At 35.0% G+C, this 6,458-nt stretch overlaps 1 long non-coding RNA gene across 1 annotated transcript; it reads left to right on the forward strand.

Annotated features, from left to right (window-relative positions):
- Nucleotides 1–748: 748 nt before the first annotated feature.
- Nucleotides 749–1,556, forward strand: LOC133523006 (uncharacterized). The gene is made up of 2 exons (XR_009800176.1): nt 749–966; nt 1,388–1,556. It is a non-coding gene; the product is annotated as an uncharacterized LOC133523006 (long non-coding RNA).
- Nucleotides 1,557–6,458: the final 4,902 nt, after the last annotated feature.

Consider the following 6,458-nt stretch of genomic DNA (forward strand, 5'->3'; position numbering starts at 1 on the left):
GGGTTTACTTTACATTGGACATTACTTACCGTTAGTATTGATAACCAAATTAGCTTAAACCTTAGATGGATCATCAATTTTCAACCCAACGCCTTGTCCATAACTAATTTACTTATATAAACATACAAATTTTATATACAGCGTGCCTCTACCCTCTGAACATAGATGAATAGGACGTCTCGATTAGGGTATTTCTAGCGTATACACAAAGTCTCATTCCAAACGCAACAGTATTAACGGAGAAATTAATGATTTGAGATTTAATACTTAACAGCCTATCATTATGTAAATACACGGTAATTAAAGAGTATGCCATAACACTAGTGCCACTTGATTCATTGTGAATGACTAACCCACACCGAAAAAAATATTTTTCTACAATACTACCAGAACGTATAGTAGTTAAAAATATAGTTATACCTACTAAAATCCGGTAGTAATAACAAAAAATTTTGTATCGTGTAAAACTTGTTTTTTAAACATCACTGTTTAATTCTAGTTAAATGCAATTTAGTACTGCTTACAATTTCGTTGTATATTTAAAGATGCAAGTGTTGTAAATATTAAACGTTTGTCTCGTTTAATATATGCATCGTAACACTAACTATTGATATGTAAAAATAAAGATACGAGTGTACACGTTACAAGTTATTATGTTATGGCTACTATAATGCATTGTATTCTGAACGAATCAAACAGTTGTGCCAACACCATGGTGTATGCGCCGGTGGCGGGGGAGGGAGAAAGGAATTGCGCAAGTCACGGAACAGCCATTGCCCCAGCGTCTTTCGTTGCGACGGTCGGTGTTTTTATTTACTTAGATCCTGTCCATAATTTAACTGTAAACTAGTACAAGTGTATAGTATAAGTGTGCTTAAAAACTTGTCTGTTTTGTGAACATGGACGAAGACCTAAGAAACCATCTAATAACGTGGAACCTGGAGGAATATACGGAAATTTTCGAAAGTAAGTAAAAGCTGATGTTATGGTCGAAATTAATGTTTGTCATCACTCGCCTGTATTCATTATTAATAAATAATTATGAATGCTTTGTATTCAATTCCGCTGTAAAATAGTTTTAGCCATATACTCGAGGTGTGGTGTGTGGTTGTACTTACCTAGTTTGAGTTTGATACCTACATAAATATTTCGCGTGACGACGTATTTATTGTAACAAAATGGCGTCATTTGATGGCTATGCATTTTATCCATGTCATTTATCGACGAGAGTGATATTATAACTCATGTATTCATAAAACAAGTAGCTTGAGCAGTTCTTTTGCCTTTTCTAACTAGGTTGTTGCACATTAGGGTTGACGCATATATACGTATTTATTAAGTCAAATACAAAAACTATGTTTTAAATTAATTATTTATTTGTTCTCAGGTGCAGCCACTACTCTAAAAGTATAACCAAATCCCTCGTGGGGGGCAGTCTTGTTAACCTAACCTGCTAGACCCTTTAATTTATACTGTTCTTGATATACTTTAAATAATTTGAAGATGCTTTATAATTATCATTATTTAGAAAACCAATAATAAAGCGTTTGATTTTATTTCTCGTATTATTTTACTTTTAAATTGTCTACGATGTGTGCGGTGTACTGGTTATATATTGTTCACGTAACCAGAACCCACTGTGCTGAAGGGACTTCTAAACGGGCCATATTTTGACTGCAATATGTGGCCGGCAACTATTAGTGTCCCTTTCTAACATGTGAGTAAGAGGACACCAATAGTTGCTGGCCACATATTGCAGTGAACATATCGCCCGTTTAGAAGTCCCATTCAGGCGCGGATACAAGATTTGGCTTAGGGGGGGGCCATTTTGAGAAAATCATATATTTTTGCACAGAAAATAAGGTAAAAAAAAATTTACTCAATTTAGTAATGTGAGAGCCAGGGTTTTAGGGGGGGGCCATTGCCCCTATGGCCCCCCCCTTGTATCCGCGCCTGGTCCCATTAGCACAGTGCGTTCTGGTAACGTGAACAATATAAAACCAGTACACCGCACAAATCGTTCAGTTACACATACCAAATACCTTGTTATAACAACAGGATAGGAACGTATATGTTACTGTATTATTTAGTAACCATTAACAGACCGGCTAATTGGGTTTACTAAAAGTCTTATACCCACTACTAGGGTGCATGGGTATACATTACATTTCTGCACTTTATGAATTACTATACGCTTCATAGAGTTAACAAACTTAATTTAACCAGAATGGTCTGGTTATGTTTACAAAGTGTCCTGTCGTCACATATACAACAAGACAGTATAGTACAGCTAACCAGATTCTGGTTACCAGTACCAGGTTTTTTTTTCAGTGCAGTATGCTCTTATTAATTGATGATTTATTTGAATGAATTTAACTATAAAATATTTTTTTAAAGTGTATCTAATCAAATAATTTACCATATTAGAACATTCCTGAGAAGGAACTCTACTCGGGATTTCGGTCAATGTGTACATATAACATGTGTGTATATAACATATACGAGTACATATATTTTATACTCCGATGGCGGCTGACAAGCGTACGATACGTTGTAAAATGTATAGTCGTCCGACTGACTCGTTGCTGACCCTTCGGTACTATGGAAGTTTTGTAAATATATCATTTCGGGATGTACATAGTTTTTGATCTGTACCAAACAAGTATGAATTTTCTCTAGTCTCTTACCTACACCATTATCCTTAATTTTCGATAGATAAAAATACGTATATAAATCTTTTCATGAATTAAATAGCTTATTCTGTTGGTAATATGCTTTAAAACGTGTCCTATACACGTGGACGATACTCAACGAAAACCTTAATTGAAAACAGATTACGTCCCGTTTAAAGGAAGTCGTCATTTTCCAAGTAATTTTATTTCCAATATCCTATTCCAGTCTTAACAGTGGAAAAGCGACGCAGTTCAATATAAAAGATTTATCCCACGACAAACCGAAGCTTGATTTGGGTTTGAAAGGAATTATTTTGTATTCTTATAGATAAAATAAAATACACTTTATCCTGTAATTTCTGAGAATAAACCTAACGATAACGGTAATAGCTGCCACCTACCTCATTTTGTTGGTCCCGAATACTTGAAATACTGGTTTGAAAAAATGTAAAGGAACTTCGGTTTGATTTTGGATTTATTACCTGACTACGGATAAGCAAAATGGAGGGTTTATTTATGCTCTGTAGATCTTGTAGAATGTATCTGTCATCGTAGAGGCAGCTCGACTAATTATTATATAGGTTTTAGTCGATTTTGTGATAAGCGTAATATTTTAACAGATTTACAAAAAGAAAATAAAAATTCGGAATAAACATTCGCCAAAATAAAAAAATACTCAAACATTTTACTTGTTAAAATACTTGATATATGTGCTTCTTTCTACCTAATACCTACAAGTATATGAAAAGAATTCACCTGTTAAAAAATGTGTGCCATTTTTTACATCGAAACCTTTCCTATTCAAGGGTGACTTTGATCAAATAACCATTGCTATCAATATACCAAAAGTAAAGCTTTATGCAATCCTAATGCATGACCTTTTCACAATAAATATAGTTTAATCAACTGGCATAGAAATATTACGGTCATCAACAAAAGCAGCCCACATCATTTGCTCCTCTTAGATGGAAAATGACTTATGCGACCCAACAGATTGCGTTTACCAACCGCGTGGGCTGTTTTCATTAGATAAAAGGATTAAGTGTCCGCAGCAGGCTCGGCCGAATTTCACCTTCCCATACAAACAGAGTTTCGTTTACATTTTAAAACTACGTGTCGTGAATGACATGAGGTATATATATATATGCTTCTAATTAGTTTTATACTTAGCTCCAGCTTATAAAACAAAAGAAATAAAGCAAAAACAAGTTCCGTATGAAAAACTTAAAGTAGCGGTATTTTTTAGATTTAGATTTATTAATTTCACAACATATGATTACAGTACAAATTACATCAATGTCAATTTATAAGAATCTATATTGTGATCGTCAGAAATAAACTTAAATAAAAACAAGATATTCCAAATAAATTAATTTCAATAATAATATATATATATGAAAATTTTCACCTGAAAAGGATCGTCAAATAATATCAAGAATAAGCAAACACAATGTCAAATCAGTATGCAATTATAAATTATACAGTTATGTCAAAAAATTCACTTATTGAATATAATGGGTTGTCCAGTAAAAAGTTTCTCAATAGACGCTTGAATGTTGTATCGGATGTTTCCGTCCTTATTTCTGCAGGTAATCGCTCATAATAAGTCGGACTGATGACACGCGGGTTATTTGCTGCAAGTGCCATGCGACGTGGAACTGTTCGCAATCGACCTGTAGTTCTAATGTTTATACCAGCTACCTCAACGCGTTTAAACAAAGATAGGAACTACTTATCTTATCTGAATCTATACCTTATCCTATTGTTACTCAGTACAAAGATTCTGAGCAATCTAACCAGTCGTTTTAAAATGAGAGCGTAACTACGTTTGTATGGAGAACCGAGCTTGCTGTGGACTCTTACATTCTTTATATCGGACAGCTTCCAATCACATTTGTTTCAATCTGGAGGCGATTGAAGGGGTCGTTATACAAAAGGACCGATAAAAGGGCTTTCAATTGCCAGGACACTTTTATGATTAGGTACTCTTTAACACCCACGCTAACCTTTGCGAGGGAGTTTATCAAAGTGAACTTTGTAATAACGGTCATTACGTTTTACTGAAAATGGTATTTGTATTTATTATAGTTAAAATAAATTACGAAGAAGCCTGTTGCGGATATCGTCATTGGTTTGTTTGGGACGAAGCATGTTGCTGATTTGTTGCGGATAATTTACATTAAATAGACATAATGTCGAGTTTTTAAAAAATATATTTCTGATTGTTCCTCAACGAGCACACTGAGTCAGACCAAAATAAGTTGGCAGCGATTTTGACAGCGCCCAGACACAACAAGTGTGTTAAGCTCTTTGACACTTCACTAAGACGTTTTATCCTGACTATTTATCCGTTTCAGTCTGTAAAAGAAATGACAGTGTACTGTATGTACTGTATTTACCTCAGTAAATGATACGATATAATGTATTTCCAACGGTTCGGCTACATTTTGTCATGGGTGGGACGACTGCTCTACCCGGCGGTCTAACATCGACTGACCGTAACTGTCAGTGACGTCATCATGACGTAAGCGCTCGAAACGTCTATACACTACAGACAGTAATTAATAATATAGGTATTTTTTTTGACGACCGGTTTGGCATAGTGGGCAGTGACCCTGCCTAGCGGATGGTCCCGGGTTCAAATCCTGATAAGGGCATTTATTCGTGTGATGAGCACGGATATTTGTTCCCGAGTCATGGATGTTTTCTATGTATTTACCCTCAACACAAGCCAATTGAGCTTACTGTGGGACTTAGTTAATTTGTGTAATAATGTCCTATATATTTATTTATTATTCAATATATGCGAAGTTATGTTAATATAGTATGTTAAAAAATCAGTTTAAATTCTAAGATTTAGCCTATAGTTAATACCATGTTTTTTCGGCGTTATCAAGACCATTGAGTTAAAAGGGGCAAAAAGGTCGGTACTTACTCTTAAGTAGCCGTTTAGTATGATTTATATGAAAAAGGTAGTATATATGAAGGCAATAATTTAGCTTTTATCCTGAATAAGAGGTAAAAGTACAATAAACGTGATAAACAACCAATAACAGCGTGTTTTGATCTACGTAAGCGTCTGGGGAGGAAATTGCGCTTCTAAATAAATAATGTTTAATTAAATTAACATAATAAACGCGTTTCTTTACTGCGGTGTTGATTAAAAAACAGATTTAAAGGCTGAAAAACTTTGTCGTCTAAAGTCCCAACCACACATTTGGACCCGGGTATGTCCTTTAACTACGTCCAAAAGAGAAGTATGGGCACTGTGAATGTCATTTCGCTTAGTGAGGTAGAGCACAGCACAGCGGATGTCATTGCAGATCTAGATCAGAGCCCAACTGGAGAAGTACCTCCACCTTGTGGACGTTGTTTAAGGACGTACCCGGGTCCAAATTAACTTACATTCATAATATAGATTTGAGAAGAAAAATCACTTAGTCTACTTAACTAAAATCTTAAACGGATCTGTTGATAGCCCGGAACTGGTTATGAATATTAGTTTTCGTATCCCCAGAGCTTCTTCTAGACACTACCGACCTTTGTCACTTCCACCGACCAAAACCAACTATCGTCAAAATTCATACTTTGTCCGAGCTCCGAAGTCAATGAATGAACTGTGTCATAGCAACGATCAACTGGATTTACATGTAATGAAACCTGCTATAATTAAAAACCTCATGGCATCTAGTTTCTTTGCTCCCCTGCCTGCAGAAGATTAGCATAGGTTTAATTTTAATTTATTGATTTAAATAAGAAACAAATTACTCCTTTCTTTTCTCATAG

This window comes from Cydia pomonella, chromosome 11, assembly GCF_033807575.1.
Source record: "Cydia pomonella isolate Wapato2018A chromosome 11, ilCydPomo1, whole genome shotgun sequence".
Taxonomy (NCBI): Eukaryota; Metazoa; Arthropoda; class Insecta; order Lepidoptera; family Tortricidae; genus Cydia; species Cydia pomonella.